This window comes from Mercurialis annua, linkage group LG6, assembly GCF_937616625.2.
Source record: "Mercurialis annua linkage group LG6, ddMerAnnu1.2, whole genome shotgun sequence".
Lineage (NCBI taxonomy): Eukaryota > Viridiplantae > Streptophyta > Magnoliopsida > Malpighiales > Euphorbiaceae > Mercurialis > Mercurialis annua.
Window position 1 is genome coordinate 27,956,389 of NC_065575.1, and position 13,361 is coordinate 27,969,749.

Sequence of the window (13,361 nt, forward strand, 5' to 3'; positions counted from 1 at the left end):
CGTTTTATTTTATTTCATAACGTTTGTAATAGTTTGGCTTTTCTTCGTAACCTTTGTAAACGTTTGGTTTACATCGCTAAAAAGGCGAAACGTTTGGATTTGTTTCATAACGTTTGTAAACATTTGGCTTAAATTGCTAAAAAGGTGAAACGTTTGGTTTTGTTTCGTAACGTTTGTAAACGTTTGGCTTAACTCACTAAAACAGTTAATCGTTTGGTTTTGTTTCGTAGCGTTTGTAAACGTTTGGCTTAAATCGCTAAAATGTGTAATGTTTTGTTTCGTAACGTTTGTAAACGTTTGGCTTAAATTGCTAAAAAAGGTGAAACGTTTGGTTTGGTTTCGTAATATTTATAAACGTTTGGCTTAAATCGCTAAAAAAGTAAAATGTTTGGATTTGTTTCGTAACATTTGTAAACATTTGGCTTAAATCATTAAAAAAAGTGAAACGTTTGGATTTGTTTCGTAACTTTTGTAAACGTTTTGCTTAAATTTATAAAAGGTCAGACTTTTGTATTTTTTTCGTAATGTTTGTAAACATTTGGCTTAAATTGCTAAAAAGGGGATACGTTTGGATTTGTTTCGTAAGTTTGCAAAAGTTTGGCTTAAATTGCTAAAAAGGTGAAACGTTTGGATTTGTTTCGTAACGTTTGAAAATGTTTGGCATAAATTGCTCAATAGGTTAAATGTTTGGATTTGTTTTGTAATATTTGTAAACGTTCGGCTTAAATCGCTAAACATGTGAAACGTTTGGATTTGTTTCGTAACGTTTGGCTTAAATCACTAAAAAGGTGAAATGTTTGGATTTGTTTCGTAACATTTGTCAACGTTTGGCTTAAATCGCTAAAAAGATGAAACGTTTGGATTCGTTTCGTAACGTTTGTAAACGTTTGGCTTAAATTACTAAAAACGTGAAACGCTTGGATTTATTTTGTAACATTTGTAAACGTTAGGTTTAAATCGCTAAAAAGGTGAAACGTTTGGTATTGTTTCGTAACGTTTGTAAACGTTTGGCTTAAATTGCTAAAAATGGGAAACGTTTGGATTTTTTTGTAACATTTGTAAACGTTTGGCTTATATCGCTAAAAAGGTGAAACGTTTGAATTTGTTTTATAATATTTGTAAACGTTTGGCATATATCGCTAAAAAGGTGAAACACTTGGATTTGTTTCCTAACATTTGTAAAGGTTTGACTTAAATCTCTAAGAAGGCAAAACGTTTGGTTTTGTTTCGTTGCATTTTAAACGTCCGGCTTAAATCACTAAAAAGGCGACACGTTTGGTTTTATTTTGTAACGTTTGTAAACGTTTTGCTTAATTCGTTTGGCTTGAATCGCTAAAATGGGAAATCGTTTGGATTTGTTTCGTAACGTTTGTAAACGTTTGGATTTGTCCCATAACGTTTGTAAACGTATGGCTTAAATCGCGAAAAAGGTGAAACGTTTGGATTTGTTTCGTAACGTTTGTAAACGTTTGGCTTAAATTGCTAAAATGGCGAAACGTTTGGATTTGTTTCGTAACGTTTGTAAACATTTGGCTTAAATTGCTAAAATGGTGAAACGTTTGGATTTTTTTCGTAATGTTTGTAAACGATTGGCTCAAATTGCTAAAAAGGAGAAACGCTTGGATTTGTTTCGTAACTTTTGTAAACGTTTGGCCAGTCCAAGCGTTTATAAACGTTTGGCTTAAATCGCTAAAAAGGAAACGTTTGGTTTTGTTTCGTTACGTTTGTAAATGTTTGGCTCAAGTCGCTAAAATGGTGAAACGTTTGGATTTGTTTCGTAACGTTTGGCTTAAATCGCTAAAAAGGTGAAACGTGTGGATTTGTTTCGTAATATTTGTAAACGTTTGGCTTAAATTGCTAAAAAGGGGAAACAATTGGATTTGTTTCCAAACGTTTGTAAACGTTTGGCTTTGTTTCGTACCATTTGTAAACGTTTGGCTTAAATCGCTAAAAATGTTAAACGTTTGTATTTATTTTGTAACGTTTGTAAACGTTTGACTTAAATCGCTAAAAAGGTGAAGCATTTGGATTTGTTTCTAACGTTTGTAAACGTTTGGCTTAAATCGCTAAAAAGGTGACACGTTTGGTTTTGTTTTGCAACGTTTGCAAACGTTTTATAAACGTTTGGCCTAAATCGTTAAAAAGGAGACACATTTGGATTTTTTTCGTAACGTTTATAAACGCTTGGCTTAAATCTCTAAAAAGGGGAAACGTTTGGTTTTTTTTTTCGTAATGTTTTGCTTAAATCGCTAAAGATGTGAAACGTTTGGATTTATTTCTTAACGTTTGTAAACGTTTGGCTTAAATCGCTAAAAGATGAAACGTTTGGTTTTATTTCGTAATGTTTGTAAACGTTTGGGTTAAATCGCTAAAAAGGTGAAACGTTTGGATTTGTTTCGTAACGTTTGTAAACGTTCGACTTAAATTGCTAAAAATGTGAAACGTTTGTTTTTGTTCCGTAAAGTTTTTTAACGTTTGGCTTAAATCGCTAAAAAGGTGAAACGTTTTGTTTTGTTTCATTACGTTTGTAAAAGTTTGGTTTTTCTTCGTAAATTTTGTAAACGTTTGGCTTAAATGGCTAAAAAGGTGAAACATTTGGTTTTGTTTCGTAACGTTTGTAAACATTTGGCTTAACTCGCCAAAACAGTTAATCGTTTGGTTTTGTTTTGTAGTGTTTGCAAATGTTTGGCTTAAATTGCTAAAATGTGTAAACGTTTTTTTTTGTAACGTTTGTAAACGTTTGGCTTAAATTGCTAAAAAGGTGAAACGTTTTGTTTTGTTTCGTAACATTTGTAATCGTTTGGATTAAATCGCTAAAAAGTTAAAACGTTTGGATTTGTTTCGTAACGTTTGTAAACGTTTGTCTTAAATCGTTAAAAAAGTGAAACGTTTGGATTTGTTTTGTACCCTTTATAAACGTTTTGCTTAAATCGCTAAAAGGTGAAACGTTTGGATTTGTTTCGTAACGTTTGTAAACGTTTGGCTTAAATTGCTAAAAAGGTGAAACATATGGATTTATTTCGTAAGTTTGTAATCGTTTGGCTTAAATCGCTAAAAAGGTGAAACGTTTGGATTTGTTTCATAACGTTTGTAAATGTATGGCTTAAATTGCTAAACAGGGGAAATGTTTGGATTTGTTTAGTAATGTTTGTAAACGTTTGGCTTAAATCGCTAAAAATGGGAAACGTTTGGATTTGTTTCATAACGTTTGGCTTAAATCACTAAAAAGGGGAAACGTTTGGATTTGTTTCATAACGTTTGTCAATGTTTGGATTCATTTCGTAACGTATGTAAACGTTTGGCTTAAATTACTAAAAACATGAAACGCTTAGATTTTTTTTGTAACGTTTGTAAACGTTTGGCTTAAATCGCTAAAAAGGCGACACGTTAGGTTTTGTTTCCTAACGTTTGTAAACGTTTTGCTTAATTCGTTTGGCTTGAGTTGCTAAAATAAAGAAGCGTTTGGATTTGTTTCGTAATGTTTGTAAACCTGTGGATTTGTTCCATAACGTTTGTAAACATTTAGCTTAAATCGCGAAAAAGGTGAAACGTATGGATTTATTTCGTCACGTTTGTAAACGTTTGTCTTAAATTGCTAAAATGGGGAAACATTTGGTTTTGTTTCGTATCATTTGTAAACATTTCGCTAAAATTGCTAAAATGGGGAAACATTTGGATTTGTTTCGTAACATTTGTAAACGTTTGGCTTAAATTGCTAAAAAGGTGAAACGCTTGGATTTGTTTCATAACATTTGTAAACGTTTGGCTAATCCAAGCGCTTATAAACGTTTGGCTTAAATCGCTAAAAAAGAAACGTTTGGTTTTGTTTCGTTACGTTTGTAGACGTTTAGCTCAAATTGTTAAAATGGGGAAATGTTTAGATTTGTTTCGTAACGTTTGGCTTAAATTGCTAAAAAGGTGAAACGTGTGGATTTGTTTCGTAACGTTTGTAAACGTTTGTCCTAAATTGCCAAAAAGGGAAAACGCTAGGATTTGTTTCCTAACGTTTGTAAACGTTTGGCATTGTTTCTTACCGTTTGTAAACGTTTGGCTTAAATTTCTAAAAATGTTAAACGTTTGGATTTATTTCGTAACATTTGTAAACGTTTGACTTAAATCGCTAAAAAGGGGAAACGTTTGCATTTTTTTCGTAACGTTTGGAAACGTTTGGCTTAAATCTCTAAAAAGTTGAAACGTTTGGTTCTGTTTCATAACGTTTGTAAACGTTTTATAAATGTTTTGGCTTAAATCGCTAAAAAGGTGACACGTTTGGATTTTTTTCGTAAAGTTTATAAACGTTTGGCTTAAATCTCTAAAAAAGGGGAAACGTTTGGTTTTGTTTCATAATGTTTGGCTTAAATCGCTAAAGAGGTGAAAGGTTTGGATTTATTTCGCAACGTTTGTAAACGTTTGGCTTCAATCGCTAAAAAGGTGAAACGTTTGGTTTTGTTTCGTAATGTTTGTAAACGTTCGGGGTAAATCGCTAAAAAGGTGCAACGTTTGGATTTGTTTCGTAACGTTTGAAAACGTTCGGCTTAAATCGCTAAAAATGTGAAACGTTTGTTTTTGTTCCGTAAAGTTTTTTAACGTTTTTCTTAAATCCCTAAAAAGGTGAAATGTTTTGTTTTGTTTCATAACGTTTGTAAAAGTTGGGCTTTTCCTCGTAACCTTTGTAAACGTTTGGTTTACATCGCTAAAAAGGTGAAACGTTTGGATTTGTTTTGTAACGTTTGTAAACGTTTGGCTTATATTGCTAAAAAGGTGAAACGTTTGGTTTTGTTTTGTAGCGTTTGCAAAACATTTTGCTTAAATCGTTAAAATGTGTAAACGTTTTGTTTCGTAACGTTTGGCTTAAATTGCTAAAAAGGTGAAACGTTTGGTTTGGTTACGTAACATTTGTAAAAGTTTGGCTTAAATCGCTAAAAAGATAAATCGTTTGGATTTGTTTCGTAACGTTTGTTAACGTTTGGCTTAAATCGTTAAAAAAGTGAAACGTTTGAGTTTGTTTCGTAACCTTTGTAAACGTTTCACTTAAATCGCTAAAAGGTGAAACGTTTGGATTTGTTTCGTAACGTTTGTTAAAGTTTGGCTTAAATTGTTAAAAAGGGGAAACGTTTAGATTTGTTTCGTAGGTTTGTAAACGTTTGGATTAAATCGCTAAAAAGGTGAAACGTTTGGATTTGTTTCGTAATGTTTGTAAATGTTTGGCTTAAATTGCTAAATAGGTGAAATTTTTGGATTTGTTTTGTAATGTTTGTAAACGTTCGGCTTAAATCGCTAAAAATGTGAAACGTTTGGATTTGTTTTGTAACGTTTGGCTTAAATCACTAAAAAGGTGAAACGTTTGGATCTGTTTCGTAACGTTTGTAAATGTTTGGCTTAAATCGCTAAAAAGGTGAAACCTTTGGATTCGTTTCGTAACATTTGTAAACGTTTGGCTTAAATTACTAAAAACGTGAAACACTTGGAGTTTTGTGTAACGTTTATAAACGTTTGGCTTATATTGCTAAAAAGGTGAAACGATTTAATTTGTTTCATGATATTTGTAAACGTTTGGCTTATACCGCTAAAAAGGTGAAACGCTTGGGTTTGTTTCCTAACGTTTGTAAAGGTTTGGCTTAAATTTCTAAGAAGGCGAATCGTTTGGTTTGTTTCGTAATGCTTGTAAACGTTCGGGTTAAATCGCTAAAAAGGTGTAACGTTTGGATTTGTTTCGTAACGTTTGTAAACGTTCGGCTTAAATCTCTAAAAATGTGAAACCTTTGTTTTTGTTCCGTAAAGTTTGTTAACGTTTGGTTTAAATCGCTAAAAAGGTGAAACGTTTTATTTTATTTCATAACGTTTGTAATAGTTTGGCTTTTCTTCGTAACCTTTGTAAACGTTTGGTTTACATCGCTAAAAAGGCGAAACGTTTGGATTTGTTTCATAACGTTTGTAAACATTTGGCTTAAATTGCTAAAAAGGTGAAACGTTTGGTTTTGTTTCGTAACGTTTGTAAACGTTTGGCTTAACTCACTAAAACAGTTAATCGTTTGGTTTTGTTTCGTAGCGTTTGTAAACGTTTGGCTTAAATCGCTAAAATGTGTAATGTTTTGTTTCGTAACGTTTGTAAACGTTTGGCTTAAATTGCTAAAAAAGGTGAAACGTTTGGTTTGGTTTCGTAATATTTGTAAACGTTTGGCTTAAATCGCTAAAAAAGTAAAATGTTTGGATTTGTTTCGTAACATTTGTAAACATTTGGCTTAAATCATTAAAAAAAGTGAAACGTTTGGATTTGTTTCGTAACTTTTGTAAACGTTTTGCTTAAATTTATAAAAGGTCAGACTTTTGTATTTTTTTCGTAATGTTTGTAAACATTTGGCTTAAATTGCTAAAAAGGGGATACGTTTGGATTTGTTTCGTAAGTTTGCAAAAGTTTGGCTTAAATTGCTAAAAAGGTGAAACGTTTGGATTTGTTTCGTAACGTTTGAAAATGTTTGGCATAAATTGCTAAATAGGTTAAATGTTTGGATTTGTTTTGTAATATTTGTAAACGTTCGGCTTAAATCGCTAAACATGTGAAACGTTTGGATTTGTTTCGTAACGTTTGGCTTAAATCACTAAAAAGGTGAAATGTTTGGATTTGTTTCGTAACATTTGTCAACGTTTGGCTTAAATCGCTAAAAAGATGAAACGTTTGGATTCGTTTCGTAACGTTTGTAAACGTTTGGCTTAAATTACTAAAAACGTGAAACGCTTGGATTTATTTTGTAACATTTGTAAACGTTAGGTTTAAATCGCTAAAAAGGTGAAACGTTTGGTATTGTTTCGTAACGTTTGTAAACGTTTGGCTTAAATTGCTAAAAATGGGAAACGTTTGGATTTTTTTGTAACATTTGTAAACGTTTGGCTTATATCGCTAAAAAGGTGAAACGTTTGAATTTGTTTTATAATATTTGTAAACGTTTGGCATATATCGCTAAAAAGGTGAAACACTTGGATTTGTTTCCTAACATTTGTAAAGGTTTGACTTAAATCTCTAAGAAGGCAAAACGTTTGGTTTTGTTTCGTTGCATTTTAAACGTCCGGCTTAAATCACTAAAAAGGCGACACGTTTGGTTTTATTTTGTAACGTTTGTAAACGTTTTGCTTAATTCGTTTGGCTTGAATCGCTAAAATGGGAAATCGTTTGGATTTGTTTCGTAACGTTTGTAAACGTTTGGATTTGTCCCATAACGTTTGTAAACGTATGGCTTAAATCGCGAAAAAGGTGAAACGTTTGGATTTGTTTCGTAACGTTTGTAAACGTTTGGCTTAAATTGCTAAAATGGCGAAACGTTTGGATTTGTTTCGTGACGTTTGTAAACATTTGGCTTAAATTGCTAAAATGGTGAAACGTTTGGATTTTTTTCGTAATGTTTGTAAACGATTGGCTCAAATTGCTAAAAAGGAGAAACGCTTGGATTTGTTTCGTAACTTTTGTAAACGTTTGGCCAGTCCAAGCGTTTATAAACGTTTGGCTTAAATCGCTAAAAAGGAAACGTTTGGTTTTGTTTCTCTACGTTTGTAAATGTTTGGCTCAAGTCGCTAAAATGGTGAAACGTTTGGATTTGTTTCGTAACGTTTGGCTTAAATCGCTAAAAAGGTGAAACGTGTGGATTTGTTTCGTAATATTTGTAAACGTTTGGCTTAAATTGCTAAAAAGGGGAAACAATTGGATTTGTTTCCAAACGTTTGTAAACGTTTGGCTTTGTTTCGTACCATTTGTAAACGTTTGGCTTAAATCGCTAAAAATGTTAAACGTTTGTATTTATTTTGTAACGTTTGTAAACGTTTGACTTAAATCGCTAAAAAGGTGAAGCGTTTGGATTTGTTTCTAACGTTTGTAAACGTTTGGCTTAAATCGCTAAAAAGGTGACACGTTTGGTTTTGTTTCGCAACGTTTGCAAACGTTTTATAAACGTTTGGCCTAAATCGTTAAAAAGGAGACACATTTGGATTTTTTTCGTAACGTTTATAAACGCTTGGCTTAAATCTCTAAAAAGGGGAAACGTTTGGTTTTTTTTTTCGTAATGTTTTGCTTAAATCGCTAAAGATGTGAAACGTTTGGATTTATTTCTTAACGTTTGTAAACGTTTGGCTTAAATCGCTAAAAGATGAAACGTTTGGTTTTATTTCGTAATGTTTGTAAACGTTTGGGTTAAATCGCTAAAAAGGTGAAACGTTTGGATTTGTTTCGCAACGTTTGTAAACGTTCGACTTAAATTGCTAAAAATGTGAAACGTTTGTTTTTGTTCCGTAAAGTTTTTTAACGTTTGGCTTAAATCGCTAAAAAGGTGAAACGTTTTGTTTTGTTTCATTACGTTTGTAAAAGTTTGGTTTTTCTTCGTAAAGTTTGTAAACGTTTGGCTTAAATGGCTAAAAAGGTGAAACATTTGGTTTTGTTTCGTAACGTTTGTAAACATTTGGCTTAACTCGCCAAAACAGTTAATCGTTTGGTTTTGTTTTGTAGTGTTTGCAAATGTTTGGCTTAAATTGCTAAAATGTGTAAACGTTTTTTTTGTAACGTTTGTAAACGTTTGGCTTAAATTGCTAAAAAGGTGAAACGTTTGGTTTTGTTTCGTAACATTTGTAATCGTTTGGATTAAATCGCTAAAAAGTTAAAACGTTTGGATTTGTTTCGTAACGTTTGTAAACGTTTGTCTTAAATCGTTAAAAAAGTGAAACGTTTGGATTTGTTTTGTACCCTTTATAAACGTTTTGCTTAAATCGCTAAAAGGTGAAACGTTTGGATTTGTTTCGTAACGTTTGTAAACGTTTGGCTTAAATTGCTAAAAAGGTGAAACATATGGATTTATTTCGTAAGTTTGTAATCGTTTGGCTTAAATCGCTAAAAAGGTGAAACGTTTGGATATGTTTCATAACGTTTGTAAATGTATGGCTTAAATTGCTAAACAGGGGAAATGTTTGGATTTGTTTAGTAATGTTTGTAAACGTTTGGCTTAAATCGCTAAAAATGGGAAACGTTTGGATTTGTTTCATAACGTTTGGCTTAAATCACTAAAAAGGGGAAACGTTTGGATTTGTTTCATAACGTTTGTCAACGTTTGGATTCATTTCGTAACGTATGTAAACGTTTGGCTTAAATTACTAAAAACATGAAACGCTTAGATTTTTTTTGTAACGTTTGTAAACGTTTGGCTTAAATCGCTAAAAAGGGGAAACGTTTGGTATTGTTTCGTAACGTTTGTAAACGTTTGGCTTAAATCGCTAAAAAGGTGAAATATTTGTATTTTTTTGAAACGTTTGTAAACGTTTGGCTTATATCGCTAAAAAGGGGAAACGTTTGAATTTGTTTCATAATATTTGTAAACGTTTGGCTTATATCGCTAAAAAGGTGAAACACTTGGATTTGTTTCCTATGGCTTGTAAAGGTTTGGATTAAATCTATAGGAAGGAGAAAAGTTTTGTTTTGTTTCGTAGCGTTTTAAACGTTTGGCTTAAATCGCTAAAAAGGCGACACGTTAGGTTTTGTTTCCTAACGTTTGTAAACGTTTTGCTTAATTCGTTTGGCTTGAGTTGCTAAAATAAAGAAGCGTTTGGATTTGTTTCGTAATGTTTGTAAACCTGTGGATTTGTTCCATAACGTTTGTAAACATTTAGCTTAAATCGCGAAAAAGGTGAAACGTATGGATTTATTTCGTAACGTTTGTAAACGTTTGTCTTAAATTGCTAAAATGGGGAAACATTTTGTTTTGTTTCGTATCATTTGTAAACATTTCGCTAAAATTGCTAAAATGGGGAAACATTTGGATTTGTTTCGTAACATTTGTAAACGTTTGGCTTAAATTGCTAAAAAGGTGAAACGCTTGGATTTGTTTCATAACATTTGTAAACGTTTGGCTAATCCAAGCGCTTATAAACGTTTGGCTTAAATCGCTAAAAAAGAAACGTTTGGTTTTGTTTCGTTACGTTTGTAGACGTTTGGCTCAAATTGTTAAAATGGGGAAATGTTTAGATTTGTTTCGTAACGTTTGGCTTAAATTGCTAAAAAGGTGAAACGTGTGGATTTGTTTCGTAACGTTTGTAAACGTTTGTCCTAAATTGCCAAAAAGGGAAAACGCTAGGATTTGTTTCCTAACGTTTGTAAACGTTTGGCATTGTTTCTTACCGTTTGTAAACGTTTGGCTTAAATTTCTAAAAATGTTAAACGTTTGGATTTATTTCGTAACATTTGTAAACGTTTGACTTAAATCGCTAAAAAGGGGAAACGTTTGCATTTTTTTCGTAACGTTTGGAAACGTTTGGCTTAAATCTCTAAAAAGTTGAAACGTTTGGTTCTGTTTCATAACGTTTGTAAACGTTTTATAAATGTTTTGGCTTAAATCGCTAAAAAGGTGACACGTTTGGATTTTTTTCGTAAAGTTTATAAACGTTTGGCTTAAATCTCTAAAAAAGGGGAAACGTTTGGTTTTGTTTCATAATGTTTGGCTTAAATCGCTAAAGAGGTGAAAGGTTTGGATTTATTTCGCAACGTTTGTAAACGTTTGGCTTCAATCGCTAAAAAGGTGAAACGTTTGGTTTTGTTTCGTAATGTTTGTAAACGTTCGGGGTAAATCGCTAAAAAGGTGCAACGTTTGGATTTGTTTCGTAACGTTTGAAAACGTTCGGCTTAAATCGCTAAAAATGTGAAACGTTTGTTTTTGTTCCGTAAAGTTTTTTAACGTTTTTCTTAAATCCCTAAAAAGGTGAAATGTTTTGTTTTGTTTCATAACGTTTGTAAAAGTTGGGCTTTTCCTCGTAACCTTTGTAAACGTTTGGTTTACATCGCTAAAAAGGTGAAACGTTTGGATTTGTTTTGTAACGTTTGTAAACGTTTGGCTTATATTGCTAAAAAGGTGAAACGTTTGGTTTTGTTTTGTAGCGTTTGCAAAACATTTTGCTTAAATCGTTAAAATGTGTAAACGTTTTGTTTCGTAACGTTTGGCTTAAATTGCTAAAAAGGTGAAACGTTTGGTTTGGTTACGTAACATTTGTAAAAGTTTGGCTTAAATCGCTAAAAAGATAAATCGTTTGGATTTGTTTCGTAACGTTTGTTAACGTTTGGCTTAAATCGTTAAAAAAGTGAAACGTTTGAGTTTGTTTCGTAACCTTTGTAAACGTTTCACTTAAATCGCTAAAAGGTGAAACGTTTGGATTTGTTTCGTAACGTTTGGCTTAAATTGTTAAAAAGGGGAAACGTTTAGATTTGTTTCGTAGGTTTGTAAACGTTTGGATTAAATCGCTAAAAAGGTGAAACGTTTGGATTTGTTTCGTAATGTTTGTAAATGTTTGGCTTAAATTGCTAAATAGGTGAAATTTTTGGATTTGTTTTGTAATGTTTGTAAACGTTCGGCTTAAATCGCTAAAAATGTGAAACGTTTGGATTTGTTTTGTAACGTTTGGCTTAAATCACTAAAAAGGTGAAACGTTTGGATCTGTTTCGTAACGTTTGTAAATGTTTGGCTTAAATCGCTAAAAAGGTGAAACCTTTGGATTCGTTTCGTAACATTTGTAAACGTTTGGCTTAAATTACTAAAAACGTGAAACGCTTGGAGTTTTGTGTAACGTTTATAAACGTTTGGCTTATATTGCTAAAAAGGTGAAACGATTTAATTTGTTTCATGATATTTGTAAACGTTTGGCTTATACCGCTAAAAAGGTGAAACGCTTGGGTTTGTTTCCTAACGTTTGTAAAGGTTTGGCTTAAATTTCTAAGAAGGCGAATCGTTTGGTTTTGTTTCGTAACGTTTTAAACGTTTGGCTTATATCGCTAAAAAGGCGACTTGTTTGGATTTGTTTCATAACGTTTGTAAACATTTGGCTTAATTCGTTTGGCTTGAATCGCTAAAATGGCGAAACGTTTGGATTTGTTTTGTAACGTTTGTAAACGTTTAGATTTTTTCCATAACGTTTGTAAACATTTGGCTTGAATCGCGAAAAAGGTGAAACGTTTGGATTTGTTTCGTAACGTTTGTAAATGTTTGGCTTAAATTGCTAAAATGGGGAAACGTTTGGATTTGCTTCGTACCGTTTGCAAACGTTTGGCTTAAATTGCTAAAATGGCAAAACGTTTCGATTTGTTTCGTTACGTTTGTAAACGTTTGGCTTAAATTGCTAAAAGGGTGAAACGCATGGATTTGTTTCGTACTGTTTGTAAACGTTTGGCCAATCCGAGCGTTTATAAACGTTTGGCTTAAATTGCTAAAAGGGATACATTTGGGTTTAATTTGTTATGTCTGTAAACGTTTGGCTCAAATCGCTAAACTGGGGAAACGTTTGAATTTGTTTCGTAACGTTTGGCTTAAATCGCTAAAAAGGTGAAACGTGTGGATTTGTTACGTAACGTTTATAAACGTTTGGCTTAAATTGCTAAAAGTGGAAACACTTGGATTTGTTTCCTAACATTTGTAAACGTTTGGCTTTGATTCATACCGTTTGTAAACGTTTGGCTTAATTCGCTAAAAATGTTAACCGTTTGGATTTATTTCGTACCGTTTGTAAAAGTTTCACTTAAATCGTTAAAAAGGTGAAACGTTTGGATTTGTTTCGTAACGTTTGTAAACGTTTGGCTTAAATCGCTAAAAAGGTGAAACGTTTTGTTTTGTTTCTTAACGTTTGTAAACGTGCGGGTTAAATTGCTAAAAAGGTGAAACGTTTGGATTTGTTTCGTAACATTTGTAAACGTTGGGATTAAATCGCTAATAATGTGGAACATTTGTTTTTGTTCTGTAATGTTTGTTAACGTTCAACTTAAATCGCTAAAAAGGTGGAACGTTTTATTTTATTTTATAACGTTTGTAAAAGTTTGGCTTTTTTTCGTAACCTTTGTAAACGTTTACATCGCCAAAAAGGTGAAACGTTTGGATTTGTTTCGTAAACGTTTGACTTAAATCGCTCAAAGGGTGAAACGTTTGGATTTGTTTCGTATCTTTGTAAACGTTTGGCTTAAATCGCTAAAACGGTTAATCGTTTGGTTTTGTTTCGTAGCGTTTGTAAACGTTTGGCTTAAATCGCTAAAATGTGTAAACGTTTTGTTTCGTACGGTTTGTAAACGTTTGGCTTAAATTGCTAAAAAGGTGAAACGTTTGGTTTTGTTTTGTAACATTTTTAAACGTTTGGCTTAAATGGATAAAAAGGTAAAACCTTTGGATTTGTTTCGTAACGTTTGTAAACGTTTGGCTTAAATCGTTATAAAAGTGAAACGTTTGTTTTTGTTCCGTAAAGTTTTTTAACGTTTGGCTTAAATCGCTAAAAGGGTGAAACGTTTGGATTTGTTTCGTAACGTTTGTAAACGTTTGGCTTAAATCGTTAAACGGTTAATCGTTTGGTTTTGTTTCATA